An 18,437-nucleotide genomic window follows, 5' to 3' on the forward strand; every position below is an offset into this window, starting at 1 on the left:
TAAGTAGATATTTTAAAGTTGTAGAGGTAGGTAAGCATAGATGAGCCCTGGAGTGTTAATAGGGGATTAAAAGGGTCATCTTGGCGAGTTTATTTAAAAACAAAATCAAAAATATAAAAATCATATCTCCCCCTTTCTTTTTTCCTTCCTCCACCCCTGCTTGCTATCCCTCCCACCCTCTCTCTCTCACACACACAGACCCCCCCCCCCCCCACACACACACACACACAAGATATGTCTATTACATAAGCTCATTGAAAATGAAGTCGCGGGCCGGATTTGGCCCTCGGGCCTTGAGGTGTAGAGCTATAGTGCACCACACACACGCACGCACGCACGCACGCACGCACGCACGCACGCACGCACGCACGCACGCACACACACACACACACACACACACACACACACACACACACACACACACACACACACACACACACACGCACACACACACCCTGGCCGACTTCTGTGTGAGCATAAAGTAGGAGTTTTTGTTGTAGGGAATAATTTGAAGATACTTTTAGATACAGTTTGTAAATCCTTACAACTGGTAGAATGTCAATCACTTTGTAACACATTTATTTTCTTAAAGACTGTGACTGGAAAAGGCAAGTTTGTGATTTTAACACTTTACTAACACTAGGCAGATGTTGGCTTTTTTCTCTCACCAAGATACTTTTAGATACACTTTGAGGTATGCAAAACCTTAAAACTAGAAAATGAAGTCCATGGTCTGAATAGATTTTCTTAAATACTGTTTCTCTAAAAGGCAAGTTTGTGATTTTAACACCTTTTTTTACTGACACTCTGCAGATTTGTGTGTAATTCTCTCACAGAGGAACTGTAAGATACACTTTTATGTATGCAAAACCTTTAAAAAACTAGAAAATAAAAATACTTTGTCTGAATAGATTTTCTTTAAAAATTTGTCTGAATAGATTTTCTTTAAAAGGCACTTTGATTGTTATGCTATTTCAGTGGAAATGTTAACATCAATGCAACACTTAACAACGGGTAGAAGAAGTACTTTGTAAGGAATTGGGTTTCTTTTAATGGCTGTTTTTTTATTTAACACTTGTTCAGTTAAACCATGTAGGTTTTTTTATGATAACCTTACATATTTTTTTTTATTTTTTTTTTGCTACCAAGATACTTTTTCGATACACTTTTATATAGGAACATTTTACAACTGGTAGATTGTCAATTACTTTGGAACAAATGTGTGATTTCTAAATGCAGTATTAAATAGCCCTGCTATATACTATGACCATTCTTTTCTTATTTATAATATGGTTCAAATGGAGTTGTCTGATGCACTTGATACAATTTGACGTGATGTGTTTATTCAAAATCATGTCAACACACAATGTCATGACTTTTTTTCAAGATCTTTTAGACAAACTATACTATGAATTGCTTTATTTTTTTTAAATTCTATACTGACATTGCAGACAAACTATACTATACTTGGACTTTTTTTTTTTCAAGATACTTTTTGACATACTATACTAGTACTTTTAAAATAAATTTACGGACATTCTACACTGTGACTCTTTTTAAATTATATAATACTATACTAAGAATATGAACAGATTTGATGCAAAACTTTACAACTTGGTAAAATAAGAATTATTTTGTAATGAATTGAGTTTCTTAAAGAATCAAACTCTAAATGGAAAGTTTGTGATTTTAACACTGATTTAACAATACTGTTTTGATCACATTAATAACCTGAATTTATTAAATGTTTTTTTAGATGCTTTACTGTGAATTATTTCATGTTATTCTAACATAACATTACTTTTTTCAACATGCTGTTTTCATATTTTCCACATACTGTGCTATTTCTTTCCCTTTATGACTTTGTTCATTATATTTAGAAAAACTACACAGAGATTTTTTATCAACATACAACTATTACAACATACAACTCGCTGTTTGTGAAATATTTCAACATACTTTAGCTGTTCCTGCTTTTCTTTTTTGAAGGGTTCCAGGATATTTTGCACTTCATGCATAAAACCACTCTTCTTCCTTGAAACTTACATACATTTGAGAAAAAAGACGTGCTGTCCTTTTTACAAACAAGTTATTTTTCTGCTTCCTCGCCCGTGTCTCTTCCTTCAACCAACACAACAATCAAGTCAGATCTATCAAATGAAACCTCTACCTCTGCCTTTCTCCCACCCTAGGGTCCAGAGTCAAAGCACCTTCCCCTCCAGACCCTCCCCCTTCTTTTATATCCCTTGCCTGTTTTATGGTCAGTCCCTGTGACTCTGTCTCCGGCAGGTATCCCGAGACTGTTGGTTTAAACAAAAACAAGTAATCTTTCAGATAATTTAGTTCCTTTCTCACAGTATGGGGTTTAAAAAAGAAGAAGAATAGACATCTCTGAGGGATGTATCATCACAGTTTTAGTCAAAATCCTGTCTTTTCATGTCACAGTTTCTTTACTCACAATGTTTTTGAGATAACAGTGTCTCCCATTGTCGTCCCCCCCCCACACACACACACACGCACACCAAACATATGCAAACACACAAAAAGAAACAACACACACTATACAGTGACTCTAAAAGGCTAGTTTGTGTGACCTTTTATTTATATTTTTATGATATTCTGATATACCATACTATTATTAGAGTCAAATGTAACTTAAATCACCAATCTCCATAAGAGTTAGCCTCTATTATTAACTCAACCTCATTTAAAGCTATTGCTTTCAAGCTTTTAACTTAAATACGCAATGTTGGCTAAATACTGAAAGGTATGGTGTGAATATAAAAACACCCCAGAAATAAAAGCTAGGTCAGAGCTAAGTAATTATCAGACCCCAATGTTATATGTTGTTAGAAAACACTTGTGACCACCCGAACATAAAAACAAAACATTTTGGCCACTGTCAGTCATCAGTTCCAAGATTCCAGTAGTTCGATATGTCCAGACATATCCAAGATGCCCGACCGCAAATACTTAAAGAAAATAGGCCATGATACCTGGATATACCATAGTACTTTTTAGCTTTTGTTGTTGATACATTCGAAAATATTATAATGATTATTTGACATATACTGTACCAGGGTTATGCGATTGGCAGAGGTAATATATATACAGGCCCTTTGAGTAGAATGTTAAAAAGTAAGCTAGTTCCTGAATGTAGTGCCCACTCCTTAGGTTGGCTTCACTTAGGTTAAATTACTTTAGTTACAAATAGTGAAGTTCTAGCTATAGTTCAAATGAAGTAATTTAAGCTGTCTGATGCACTTTATAGTTTGACTTTTTTTTTAAATACCGATGTGTTTATTCAAAACCAGAATGCACACAGGCCTGTTTTTTAGTTTAGTTTGAACTGGTGTGTGCACTTACATTGATGTTGATAGTTAAATTAGTTAATGGTTCACATGTACTGAGTTCTGAATGTCATCTAAATGTAGGAATGCCTTGGGCATGTGGTTCCCTGATTTTTGTGTCATGCTTTTACAACATACAATATAAGCAATCCTATGTTGTTGTAGTACACTACTTTATCTGTAGCTATTAACATGATTGCTCATATTTCAAGGCATATTTTTCTTGAGCCCTTATTTTGGATCAGTTCATCAACTGCCCCCATTCAAAAACTATATATATATACTATGGCCATTCTTTACTTATTTAGAAATATGGTTTGAATGGAGTAATTTGAGTTGTCTGATGCACTTGATACAATTTGACTTTTTAACATGATGTGTTTTATTCAAAACCATTTCCACGCACACAATGTCATGACTTTTTCAAGAACTTTTAGACAAACTATGACTTTCTTTAATATGTTTATAAATCCTATACTGGCATTACAGACAAACTATATAATATAATTTTTAACTACATACTATACTTGGACTTTTTTCGAGATACTTTTGACATACTATACTAGTACTTTTAAAATAAATGTTCAGACATTCTACACTGTGACTCTTTTTAAATTAAATATATGAAATACTATACTATGACTAGGATTTGTTCAACATACTGGTGTATACAATAACCAATATATATATATATATATATATATATGTTCGTTATATGCATTGCTGCCTTTAGTTCAGGGTTAAGGTGAATTCCAGGCAGTGTTGGGTGTCACGCGTTACAGCATGGAGTTATGCAGTTCGGGTAATTACTACCCGTCACAATGCTCAGTAAGTACCGCAGTTTCAAGCTTCACACAGTCACGGATGCTACCGCATCCGTTGGTTTTGGGGGGTTTCTTTCAGGGAGAAAGAGAAGTTCATGTAAGATGATAGAAGACAGTCTTAATCACCCAATCAAGCATATCAGCATCTATGTCTCACCGTGGCGTAATTAATCTGCTAATTAAGCTAGTCCTATATCACGGGTCATGTTTCAGTATTTACCTAAGCGTACATCATTTTATGCTGCGCATATTGCACTTCATTTATATTTTGGTTTCATGCGCACATGGCTTGCGATAAGCCAGGCTATGATATTCATGCATCACTGTACTCATGCTAACAGCTCCATTACATCGTCTACATCTCCCTCTTCGCCCGGGCATCGGCTCATGCCGGCAATCCAAGATCTCTCCAGTTTACCTATGGTAAACATGCATATAACTGGTGGTGGTGTCTAATAGCATTCCAGTGCTTCGTTCAGGATAGGTGCACCGTGAAGCGACCCTGCCGCCAATCAAGGTATTCCTTCCTCTTCCTTACAACAACTGGACGGCGCTACTCCTCTGCCTTCACATCCTACACTCGCCCGGACATCAGCGCCGTGCCGGCCATCCAAAGATCTCTCGAACCCTAGACCCGGTATTTATGCATCCTAGTGGTAAGTGTTCATCTCAACAAAACAAAAACCTTAAGGACGGGCACTGCACATTCTTCGTTTTGGGGGAAATATGCATATAACTGGTGGTGGTGTCATTAGCATATCAGCTCACATATCATTGTCATGTCTCTATCCGAAGTCTAATGGTATCATTCAATCTAAAGATCACAGGAAGGGTCTCAGGCTCGTGCGAGCCAGGATACGACATCAACGCATTTTATTTTCATGTTTGACCGGAAGGGTCTCAGGCTTGTGAGCCAGGATGTGACATCCACGCACTTTATTTTCATGTGCGACCGGAAGGGTCTCAGGATTGTGAGCCAGGATGTGACATCCACGCATTTTATTTTCATGTTTGACCGGAAGGGTCTCAGACTCGTGAGCCAGGACGTAACATCCACGCATTTTATTTCCATGTTTGACCGGGAGGTTCATAGGCTCGTGAGCCAGGACGTAACATCCACGCATTTTATTTCCATGTTTGACCGGAAGGGCCTGATGCTCGCGTGAGCCAGGACGCGTCCATCCATGCTTATCCCACTCTAGTCCTACGCTAGTCAATAACTGTCTTCTCTGTCCCCGTATAATTCTCTCATTTCATCCATAGATCACCGCAGTCAGCCCACAAGGTAAGAAACTCATTACATCTCAGTATTCTATACTTCACTGGTTTTGGGGATTTCATCGGAGCGGTTCTTTCCCTCCTGAATGATTATCCTGCAAACCGGGGCTTAATCGCCAAACACCATTCCATTCTCCTGTTGTATTATCATGGCAATCATTTCATTCATGACGTGTAACAATAAATATGTATTCCATACATCACGTTTCTCCGGTTTACGTTTCCCACTGTCTCAGACCGGAGACGTCCTATTACACTCTCCACTTTACGCCTTATGCTCTCCAAACTTAGAAGTGGGTTATTCTCCAGTTATATCGATGCACTACTTGATGCTTTATTTCTCCTAGCTTTTTATGCTTTCCTCAGACCAGGTGAATTTAAGACAGCTTCTCTAACGTTCGATTCCAATCCAGACGTCAGCTTTTCTGACATATCCTTTCACGCCAGCCATTTTAGCTTACATCTTAAGCACTCCAAATGCGGCGGCGCCTGCTTCGTCATCACCGCCCGCAACGACTCCCAGTTCTGCCCTTATAAATCCATGATCAAATTCCTACAGCTTAGACCTACCTCTAATCCCCTCTCTCCATTATTTCTTATGTTAGGGAATTTTCCCTTAACTCAACGACAGTTCAATCACTATTTAAAGCAAGTTCTCAGGAAATCCGCGTTATCACCCCTCCTATACACGGGGCATTCATTTAGAATAGGCGCAGCTACTTCCGCTGCTAATCAAGGTGTCTCATCCTCATCCCTGCAACAACTCGGACGGTGGTCCTCCTCCGCTTCCTCATCCTACATTCGTCCGGACCTCAGTGCCGTGCTGGCTATCCAAAGGTCTCTCCAACCTTAAATGGGTACGTATGCATATAACTGGTGGTGGTTCTTAGCATGTCAGCACGTATACTCACCGCGGCTCATGTTTATCCTTGCCATGTCTAACCCTGTACGTCCAGGTCGTAACCTTCGGGTCTGTATAAAATGTGTCCCTGCGAAGTCAGGTTGCCCCGTACGTCCGGGAAGCCCTGTATGTCAAGGATGCCCTGTACGTCCGGGATGCCCTGTACGTCCGGGATGCCCTGTATGTCCAGGACGCCCCGTACGTCCAGGATGCCCCGTACGTCCAGGAAGCCCTGTACGTCCAGGAAGGATGCCTAGGAGGCATCAGTATGTCTAAATCCCCACATGTATTAACCTCTCATTTCATCCATAGATTTCCACTGCATCCCACAAGGTAAGAATTCATCATGTTCAGTACTTCATACTTTCACTCCTTTTGGGGGTTCATCGGAAACGGTTCTTTCCCTTCCCGAATGATATCCGACAAAACCTTGGCCTAATCGCCAAACACCATTTCATTCACTTGTTATAAACTGTCATCATTATGTTTCATTTATATAATGTGACCCGATAATAAACATGTATTTCATACATCACGTCTGGTCTCTCCTGATTGAAATTAAGCTCAGCGCAAGTTCAGGCAGAAAGACCTATCAGTCCGTATTGCACGTCATGGCAATACTCGCTCCCTTCACTAAATGATAGGGAGCGCCACTTCTCAGCTAACCTATCACTTCCCTCCATTCACAAGCCTAATTATCGCACCTGTTAATCCCTCTATATATGCTCTCCCCTTTTCCATCAGCTGTCTTCCAGGTGTCAACGCGCAACCCTCCTCCACCCCTTCGCTTCCTGCTTCCAACTCAGGGCCAAGCTTAACCTTCTCCCTTCCAACCGGACCTAACCACTTATCACCACCACCAGTGTCTAGACCCAGGGGGGTTCATCGGAAATGGTTCTTTCCCTTCCCGAATTATATCCTACAAAACCTGGGCCTAATCGCCAAACACCATTTCATTCACTTGTCATAACTGTCATCATTATGTTTCATTTATATAATGTGACCCGATAATAGACATGTATTTCATACATCACGTCTCTCCTGATTGAACTCTTATGGAGATTGGTGATTTAAGTTACATTTGACTCTAATAATAGTATGGTATATCAGAATATCATAAAAATATAAATAAAAGGTCACACAAACTAGCCTTTTAGAGTCACTGTATAGTGTGTGTTGTTTCTTTTTGTGTGTTTGCATATGTTTGGTGTGTGTGTGTGTGTGGGGGGGGGGACAATGGGAGACACTGTTATCTCAAAAACATTGTGAGTAAAGAAACTGTGACATGAAAAGAAAGGATTTTCACTAAAACTGTGATGATACATCCCTCAGAGATGTCTATTCTTCTTCTTTTTTAAACCCCATACTGTGAGAAAGGAACTAAATTATCTGAAAGATTACTTGTTTTTGTTTAAAGAGCCTGTGACACGAACCCAACAACTGTTGTGCAATGAAATAGTGGGCTACTAGTAATCTCGAACCGTCAGTTTAAAAAAGAAAAAGCGATACCGTTCCGAAAAATATCAATAATTTCGAACATCGCTGGAAAATTCCTTCGACTCATTTTGAGGTTTTGGGGGAAGCCGGAAGTGACGTCAATGCGGGAACGCTTCACTGTGCGGCGAGAGAGCCAAACACGGACAAAGTGTGTTGTCATGCGTAGAAATGGTGAATTACTGAGTTTAGGCACGTTAATAACGTTTTAATGAAGTTGACTACAGTATATTCATATTTGTCAGTGCTTTCATGTCAATTCGGCGAACATAAATATAAATGCTGAAGATGATGATTAAATTAGGATTACAAATCGGTAGTGAGAGCTGCTGAATTTCCTCCCGTCGGATGTGATATAAAAACAAATCGATTATTTTTGTAAACTCAAGTGGATTACACTACATTTATTAGTGCTTTCATGTCAATTCGGCGAACATATGATACATTAAATGATCGTGAGGATGATGATTTAAAAATATTTTGTTTGAGCCGGTCTGCATTTCCTGATGAGAAAACAAACCTTAGCTTTTTGTAGTTGCAGTGGTGCAGTAGTTGTAGTGGTGTAGTGGGCGTTGGACGCGGGGGTACGCCGTACCCCCACTTATTTGAAGCATGATTTCTTTTTTTAATAGTCAAATATATCTAAAATCATTGCCAGTGTTATCAGTTGCAAGTGTGTGTTTGTTGTAATAATGACGAAAACATAATAGGCAGATTTCACAGTAATTATAATGAAAACGTAGCTCAAGCATTTATGCAACTTGATTTGAAGCGTGTGTGTATGAGGGGCAGAACTGTGTGTGTACGATGACCAGGTGTCCCGCACTGTGCGGGACTGCACACACAGCATTTTTATTATTTGTCCCGCGTCCCACACATTGAGACTATGTCCCGCATTTGAGAGATAGTCGCGCAGAAAGGCCGGATCGGTTCGCTGACAGCCGGCACCGCCCTTTATTATTATATTGTCTAAACGGCATCATGTAAGTTGCGCTGACGGGCGACACAGAGGTCCCCAAGCCCCCCCCCCCTCCCCCGTTGACAGTTCACGAGCGCGTCCATAGTGTCTCCCGTCCACCCACCACCCCGTCCACCAAGTAAAAACATCCCCACTACACCACTGGTTGTAGTAGTACACCAACATGGATTAAACGTGTGGTTTTTTTTACCACAATGTTGGGGAAATTAATGGATAAAAAGCACGGATTATTATTATTAATATCATTATTATTATTATTATTATTATTATTCCCACTCCGATCGGGACACTAGGTCCACCGTTTCCCCGCAGCGAGGCTCCCCCCGTTGACAGTTTACGTGGGCTGGGCTGGGTGCAGTGGCGGACTGGCCATCGGGAGGAATCCCGATGGGCCGGTACCGAAGTGGGCCGGTCGGATAAGTCACTAGCACATCCCCCACTCCCCCCGTTGACAATTTACTAGTTGTACCGAAGTGGGCCGGTCGAGAGTCCCGGGCTGATTTTTAGTCCCAGTCCACCACTGGCTACATGACCTATGATCGCCCATATTGACGCACCTAATTCCTAAACTTCTAACAGATACAAAATAAACCGATCCTTCAGCCTCATATGAGCTCTCAGACACGTTCAAAATTAAACTGTCATCGCTGTCTGAGCTTGCTGCTGTGTGCGCCATCGTGCGTTTACATGCAGATGCTGGGATCCTGAACGGTGCAGCTGGAGCACTGTGCCCGCAATGACGTCACCCATAATTTGGCGGGACTTGAAGAATCTCCGAGAAGATCCAGGAAATGGTCAACATTGAAGGGCAGATTAATGGTTATCAAAGTACAAATATCCAAAATCAGTTCAGTAACGGTTTTCAAGGGGACAATATTTACTCAAATTGATGGGTTTGGATGATGGGGGAAAATCGTGTCACAGGCTCTTTAAACCAACAGTGTGGGGATACCTGCCAGAGACAGAGTCACAGGGACTGACCATAAAACAGGCAAGGGATATAAAAGAAGGGGGAGGGTCTGGAGGGGAAGGTGCTTTGACTCTGGACCCTAGGGTGGGCGAAAGGCAGAGGTAGAGGTTTCATTTGATAGATCTGACTTGATTGTTGTGTTGGTTGAAGGAAGAGACACGGGCGAGGAAGAAGCAGAAAAATAACTTGTTTGTAAAAAGGAGAGCACGTCTTTTTTCTCAAATGTATGTCAGTTTCAAGGAAGAAGAGTGGTTTTATGCATGAAGTGCAAAATATCCTGGAACCCTTCAAAAAAGAAAAGCAGGAACAGCTAAAGTATGTTGAAATATTTCACAAACAGCGAGTTGTATGTTGTAATAGTTGTATGTTGATAACAAATCTCTGTGTAGTTTTTCAAAATATAATGAACAAAGTCATAGAGGGAAAAAAATAGCACAGTATGTGGAAAATATGAAAACAGCACGTTGAAAAAAGTAATGTTATGTTAGAATAACATGAAATAATTCACAGTAAAGCATCTAAAAAACCATTTAATAAATTCAGGTTATTAAAGTGATCAAAACTGTATTTTTAAATCAGTGTTAAAATCACAAACTTTCCATTTAGAGTTTGATTCTTTAAGAAACTCAATTCATTACAAAATAATTCTTATTTTACCAAGTTGTAAAGTTGTGCATCAAATTTGTTCATAGTCTTAGTATTTCATATATATATATATATATATATTTATATATATATTAGGGCTGTCAAGTTAACGCGTTAATAACGCGTTAATAACGCGTTAATAACGCGTTAATAACGCGTTAACGCAAAAAATCGCGATTAACTATGGACAATCATGCGATTAATCACGATTAAATATTTTAATCGACTGACAGCCCTAATATATATATATATATATATATAAATATATAATTTAAAAAGAGTCACAGTGTAGAATTTCCGTACATTTATTTTAAAAGTACTAGTATAGTATGTCAAAAAGTATCTTGAAAAAAAAAAGTCCAAGTATAGTATATAGTTAAGAATTCTATTATTTAGTTTGTCTGCAATGTCAGTATAGAATTTTAAAAAAAATAAAGCAAGTCATAGTATAGTTTGTCTAAAAGATCTTGAAAAAAAGTCATGAAATTGTGTGTTGACATGATTTTGAATAAACACATCACGTCAAATTGTATCAAGTGCATCAGACAACTCCATTTGAACCATATTATAAATAAGAAAAGAATGGTCATAGTATATAGCAGGGCTATTTAATACTGCATTTAAAAATCACACATTTGTTACAAAGTAATTGACAATCTACCAAAATGTTCCTACATAAAAGTGTATCAAAAAAAGTATCTTGGTAGCAGAAAAATAACTAAAATATGTAAGGTTATCATAAAAAAACCTGCATGGTTTAAATGAACAAGTGTTAAAATAAAAAACTGCCATTAAAAGAAACCCAATTCCTTACAAAGTACTTCTTCTACCCGTTGTTAAGTGTTGCATTGATGTTAACATTTCCACTGAAATAGCATTACAATCAAAGTGCCTTTTAAAGAAAATCTATTCAGACAAACTTTTAAAGAAAATCTATTCAGACAAAGTATATTTATTTTCTAGTTTTTTAAAGGTTTTGCATACATAAAAGTGTATCTTACAGTTCCTCTGTGAGAGAATTACATACAAATCTGCAGAGTGTCAGTAAAAAAAAGTGTTAAAATCACAAACTTGCCTTTTAGTGAAACAGTATTTAAGAAAATCTATTCAGACCATGGACTTCATTTTCTAGTTTTAAGGTTTTGCATACCTCAAAGTGTATCTAAAAGTATCTTGGTGAGAGAAAAAAGCCAACATCTGCCTAGTGTTAGTAAAGTGTTAAAATCACAAACTTGCCTTTTCCAGTCACAGTCTTTAAGAAAATAAATGTGTTACAAAGTGTGTGTGTGTGTGTGTGTGTGTGTGTGTGTGTGTGTGTGTGTGTGTGTGTGTGTGTGTGTGTGTGTGTGTGTGTGTGTGTGTGTGTGTGTGTGTGTGTGTGTGTGTGTGTGTGTGTGTGTGTGTGTGTGTGTGTGTGTGTGTGTGTGTGTGTGTGTGTGTGTGAGAGAGAGGGTGGGAGGGATAGCAAGCAGGGGTGGAGGAAGGAAAAAAGAAAGGGGGAGATATGATTTTTATATTTTTGATTTTGTTTTAAATAAACTCGCCAAGATGACCCTTTTAATCCCCTATTAACACTCCAGGGCTCATCTATGCTTACCTACCTCTACAACTTTAAAATATCTACTTAAATGCCATATGATCTGATATTACCGTAAAATAGTCGCTATGTCATATTATTATGAAAGAACACTATCTTATAGCAGGCCATCATATAGCAGGCTATACTATTTGGTTGATTATTGACCGATCATGACCTAGTAAGATTTTAACAGGGTTCAAATACATTGTTTAACTGGATTTTTTTTACTTAAATCAAAAACTGTCAATAAGAGTCACATTCTTAAATAACATCTATTTTGATAAAGTATTTCATTTTTCTAGTTTGAACTTTTTGCATACATAAACGTATATCTTAAATTTCCTTTGTGAGAGAATTACGCACACATCTGTCATCTCAAAACATTATATTGCAGCATTTTATCTGTTTTATGTAAATATATATATATATATGTGTTGCACTGTTGGAGGAGCCTGTGACCTACGTTTTTCATTGACATATCTACACTGTAGCAAATGGGCAGATTACAATAAAGCCTTGAAACTTGAAATGATCAAAACTGCATTGTCTCACTTAAACAGCCCTAAAAATCACAAACTGCCTTTAAAGAAATCCAATTCCTTACAAAGTACTTCATATTCTACCAAGAAACCAAATTCCTTACAAAGTACTTCATATTCTACCAGTTGTAAAGTGTTGCACATTTCAAATTGTATCTAAAAGTATCTTAGTAACACAATCAAAAGCACAAAAAAAGCATTAGTGTTAACAAAGCATCAAATGGCTGACTCCTGAGATCCTTAATGTCCCCCTAACATGACACTTAGACTATGTACATCATCCAGGGATCAACACCAGTAAATACAACTCTCTTTGTCCGATCTTCAAGCTTCAAAGGGCGGCCTCATGAGCTCCGTAATGTCCCCCTAACATGGGATTTAAACTATTTACATCATCCAAGGAAACACACCTGTAAATACACCTCTCTTTCCCCTCTCCAAGTGCCTCAAAGGGCGGCCTCATGAGCTCCGTAAAGTCCCTAAAAAAATGGCACTTAGTCTATTTACATTATCAAGGGAAACATAATAATAGTAGCCTATACTATTTGGTTGACCTAGTAAGATATTAACAGGATTCACATTAAAGGGCTGATCAAAGTCTTACATGTGGTGCCATATCCTTATCGGGGCTATATCTGGTTTATCATTGACTGATCATGACATTGCTATATTAAGATTCACATCAAAGGGCTTATCTGCCGCTATGGGGGCAATGTTCACAAAAACAAGTCATAAAAGATAGGGGCTCAAAGGTCTGAACAGATAAGAGGGTCAAAGTCTGATTTCAGAGTGACAGGTGGTGTGAATTCCGGTGTTTTGGGGCGGGACTTCCGGCGTTTGGGGGCGGGACTTCCTGTTTTGGAGGCGGGACTTCTGGTTTATAGGGGCGGGACTTCCGGTTGATAGGGTCATAAATCATTCCTTATCAGTCATTAATTAAAATCGAACATTTGCTGGGGTCTTATAACTACTTCTGTGATATCCGCAGAAGAAACAAAGTCTCTCACATAAAGTTCATTCATGGCATACCCCAACCACAGCTTAGTAAGACCAAGCGGCAAACTCTGTGGAAGAGCTGGGACGCCAATACGGAAGTGGCACACACTGCAGTTCATATATTGGCCGATAGGGACTGACTGCAGAAACGAGCAATTTCCATAGACCCCCATGTTAAAATGCCCAACTTTACAGCAGAGAAAAACATGTTTTTACCCATGGATGCAATAAATATTATTATGAATATAGTTAGATTCCACCTTCATGATTATGGATCTGTGAGTGAATTGTTTTCTAACTCGACCCTTTTATATATATTAGGTCTTAAAGTTTTTGCATAAATTAGGGCGTGGTCACGTTGAGTGACGGCTCTGTCAAGTGACTGCTGCTGTTAGCTTCTTGTCTCTCTGCTAGCTGCTCTGTGAAGCTACAGGCACTCTGCCTGTTCAGCTCATCCAGGGAACACAACTTGCCCCCGGCCGTGTTTTTTTGTTCTTCATGCTTATATATCGGACTATTGTGACTCGCTCTGCGGTTGAAACAGACGGTGTATGAATGCGGTTTTGCGGTAAGTGAAATTTGAGTACTTATTTATGTGTTAATGATTTTAATCAGCTACGTAATTAATGTTACGGCTTGGGTTAGCGTGTAAGCGAGTGGTAGCTACATCGGTGCTAACGATGCTAATAGTAGCCTCCAAGTTAAAATCATAGACTATATTTATAAAGGTTAAAACGAAATAGACAAGTGTTAAGCGTTAAGTGGAATAATACTGTACAACAAACGGCTTCTGTTTGAGGTTGATAAAATAAGGTCATCCTTGTAACTTAGAGAGATGATTATTATGTAGGTAGGAACTGTATGCATCGCTAAGGTTAATTTAAATTGGCTATGCTCAAGTATGTAGACAAGCTAATGTCGAAGTAGTGTATGTGAAATCAACCTCACAACAAGATGTGTGTATATTACAATTATTAATGTCATATTTCAAAATGATTACTTAGATATTACAATATGGTTGGTTGAGCTGGAAATCATAATTGAGCTTACACGTTAACTCACAGTCATCTGAAGAACGAACCCAAACCTTGTTGTTTTTATTAATTGCATTACCAAATTGGTATCAAATAAACAGCAAGCATTGTTAACACAACTTCCAAAGTTACAGTAAAATAAAAAGGACCCTGACTCGGACAATACACAATCCAACATGTTCAACAGAAGAGAATCAGTTATATTGTTTGTACACATGGTACTTTACATATATATCTGTTTGTTTAAGGTGTCCAGGTGATGCAGACAGGCTGGACCAGAGAGTGAAAGAAAGAACTGGACTCCTCACAGCAGTGAACTTAGGCTCAGGTACAAATACTATTTTTTTCATACTGTACAAAGAATCAAGAAAGTATTGACTTTAATACACTGATATGCATTCCATTAAACAATACTAGATCACCTACACACCAGTGAAGTTGAGGGGTTTTTCTGTGCAAAAAGTTACATTTAGATGTTAACAAGCAATATGATTTTGTCAGCTTTCTAATTTAATGTATTAAAGGCAAAGATATTTAACACATAATGAGAACTGCAACCATTTATCTCTCAATATTGTCTGTAAAAAACGTGGTAAAAGTTATTCTTTCAGTGAGACAACAGAGCAAGCTTCTACAGTTGCACTACGTTTTGATAACAGTTAAATATTATTTTGATAATAATACACAGGCCTACTTTAAAATAAATTAAACACATCACTTGAGGAGTCCTCTGCACATTCGAAGGAAAAATAAATATTATTAAAATGGGCCCACTTTGAAATAAATAAAACATATAGCTGCACCCTAAAAAGAGTTAAAGGTAGGGTAGGTAAGAATTGAGAAACCAGCTCGAGTGCACTAGAATTTGAAAAGAACAAAACCGGAAAAAATATGCCTCTTCCTTCAGACTTCCTCACAGAGCCCCTCCTCCAACACACACGAACGCGCACATGACCAATGAGGGCCCGAGATAAATTTGTGCACAGATGGAAGGCTGACAGGCTGACAGGCCATCCAGTTATTTTAGCCGGGCCGGCTCAGATGATTGGTCGTGCTTTTTACAGCGCTACGGCTTCCAGAGATTAATGTTGGTATGTATTTATTGTCAAAGCATTTAATATATTCATTGCTATCGGGATGTTAAGAGCATTCCATGGAATATAACAAAAAGTGTTTTCTGAAATAAATGACATACCCCATTGAAATATGACTGAAGATCGTCAGCTGTCTTCCTCTCCGTGTTGTTCCTCGATACGTAAAGGCTGCAGTGCAGCACCTTTGACAACTTCTCTCTACATATCAAACATACCGGTAAACCAGCATCGTTTGCTGTGAAAGCATATAACTCTGTCCACACTGAATTAAATCCTGTGTTCCTCCGGTACTGTTCTTTGATTTATCCATACTTCGCTCATCGAGCCGGGGGTCAGGTTATTCACCCGCAGGAAAAAGCGCTCGCGCGGGACCGTAGCAGGATGTGACGCATATTTTAGTTGACCTAATTAAAACTGTTTTATTTTTTATTTATGTGTCACAGTATCACCTCAAAATACAAGATACGAAACATTTTCAACCATGCAACAAAATATAAATAGTACAAATACTTTTATTTTATTTCCTTCTTATTTTTGTCTAAGCTCAACGCGGCCCATGGGCCCGGGTTGCCGACCCCTGCCCTAAACACACAAACACACCGCTTTCATAAATAACACACTTGTTCTGCAATAATATGTTTTATGTTTCCTGTCATTTTTGTTAGGAAAGGACATGCCTGAAAGACACGACATTTTCTCCTTCTCTGAGGGTCAAGAAGAACATCCAAGAGGAAATTAAAAGCTGATGCTATGAGATCTTAAGACCAGTACACTAAGAAACTACTTTTATTGTAAAAACAGTCAGCTGATCGAATGCACCTATTTCCACATCTACACTCCATCAGCTGATTATTTCTATTTGCCTCGCTTTATGAGCTTCACATCACTTGTGCCTTGTACCGCAGAGTTTGCAACGTCACAAATAAATAGGGCCAATCTTCAGTCAGATGTTGAAGGATTATTTGAATTATTTGAAGTATTAAAGTAACGTGTTATGGCAGGAAAGTTAAATCTGGTATATTCATTTTAATGTCACCTTATATATATTCATGTGTGTTAAATTTGAAGGGACAAAGTATATTTTCCCTCCCCAATATATTGAGGTGAAGTCTTTGTGTTTAGAGAGGGATGCAAGCAGGGGACATGGGGATAGCTCCAAAACTCTGGAATGTTTCCCTCATAAAAGAAGAGGGTGCGTTACACATGCTTAGTGCAAATATGTGTTTTCATTGCAGTCAATATATGTGCTACATGATTACTGTTCAACTATACCTCTGTTCTTATTCTTTCATGTGTGGGTACTAAATGGCTACAAACATTGTGGAGAAATTAGCTTAAACATGTTTTATTACTCTATATGAAATGGAAGCAGCTTTTATGACAGGGACGAGAGAGCTGGGGGAGGGGACATTCTTCCTAAGATTTTCCGCATGTCAATTATCAGGGAAATCTACTTGTTTTCAATAGACGTGTGTGGTTAATTACTTTGGATTAATAATAACAGTATGTGTAAAGGAAGCTGGAAATATACAATGTGAAACCTTTTATTTGAAGTAAAGATGTGAACAATAGCTCAAACAAATGGAGGGGCTATAGGACAAATGAGTGTGTTCTCTATATTAGGCCTGTGTGAAGTTTGACTATTTGAAAAGCATCTCTAATACTGCTTAAGAGCATAGGTAATGTGTTCCTCGTTATTATTGATATGAAAATGATTTACATGTATTACGTATATTTAGCCAACTATAACAACTATATCTTAAAACATACTTTTAACTTGTGTGTGGTAACCTGAGGGGGGAAGATGGACTCAGGGACAAAGGGCCATAAAGGAGATGTGTGTGTGCTGGCTGCAAGATGTGAAATAAGATAAGGAAACTTGTTGTTTAGAGCAGGTTCGTACCAGACACTTCGTCAAACTGAAAGAGACTTTTTGTTTCCGGGTTTCTTCTGCTGTGTCGCACTGATTGGGTGCGACAGACCATGTGTTGGTCTCTCCCAATAAGATGACCTCTGGGGGAAAGCACGCACACACCTCCTCCTGTGTTTTAGTATGAAAGCCTGTGTTTTCCTTTGGTTCGCGCTCTTGTTTTTGACCGGCCGTTCCTGAGACCTGTCTCACACGTGGTAGAACGTGAGCCTGGAGTACTCTGCAGAGTGCTTCGTGATTCCTTTGTATTTGTATTGTTACCTTGTATCATTAAAACAAGATTATTGTTTCACTTGCATTCTGGTGTTTCTTAATCCCTTCCTTTTTACGAATGTACCCAGCTTATCAAACGACACGCGGAGACGAGGTTGGTTTTAAACATCCTACAAATCTCCAACAATGTGAATGTGTAATCTAACATTTTCAGTAAGAATAATGGACAAAAGGAGTGCAAATACAATTTATTGAAATGTGAACCAAAAGTTAATCAAATGTTTTAAATAAAACGCACATATGGACAGAAGGTGTAAACCTATTAAATGTATAAGTAAACACATGTAGTCAAATAAAGTGACAGACTAGGCCTGTGCAGGTGGTATCAGCTTTGCTCAGCATGGGCTCCTCCATCAGGCCTGGTCCTCCTCGCAGAGGAAAGACCCTCAGTCCTCTCCAAACCAACAGACAGGACGTCCATCACACGGAGGTTTCTCCCTGAAGTCTCTGCAGCTTTCTGGACACCACGCTGTCTCAATCTGTCCATACTGAATATGAGAGGGGGGAAATGAAAATAACAAATGCTTTAGACAATAAGAAACATAAAGTTG

At 38.6% G+C, this 18,437-nt stretch overlaps 2 long non-coding RNA genes across 2 annotated transcripts; both read left to right on the forward strand.

Annotated features, from left to right (window-relative positions):
• Positions 1-4,296: 4,296 nt before the first annotated feature.
• Positions 4,297-7,431, forward strand: LOC307047530. The gene is made up of 3 exons (XR_013810472.1): positions 4,297-6,309; positions 6,666-6,686; positions 7,098-7,431. It is a non-coding gene; the product is annotated as an uncharacterized lncRNA (long non-coding RNA).
• A 6,549-nt stretch (positions 7,432-13,980) lies between these two features.
• On the forward strand, positions 13,981-17,807 carry LOC307013990. The gene is made up of 3 exons (XR_013801119.1): positions 13,981-14,123; positions 14,838-14,917; positions 16,349-17,807. It is a non-coding gene; the product is annotated as an uncharacterized lncRNA (long non-coding RNA).
• The last annotated feature ends 630 nt before the right edge of the window (positions 17,808-18,437 follow it).

This window comes from Notothenia rossii (genome assembly GCF_949606895.1).
Source record: "Notothenia rossii genome assembly, chromosome: 7".
In the NCBI taxonomy this organism is placed as follows: domain Eukaryota; kingdom Metazoa; phylum Chordata; class Actinopteri; order Perciformes; family Nototheniidae; genus Notothenia; species Notothenia rossii.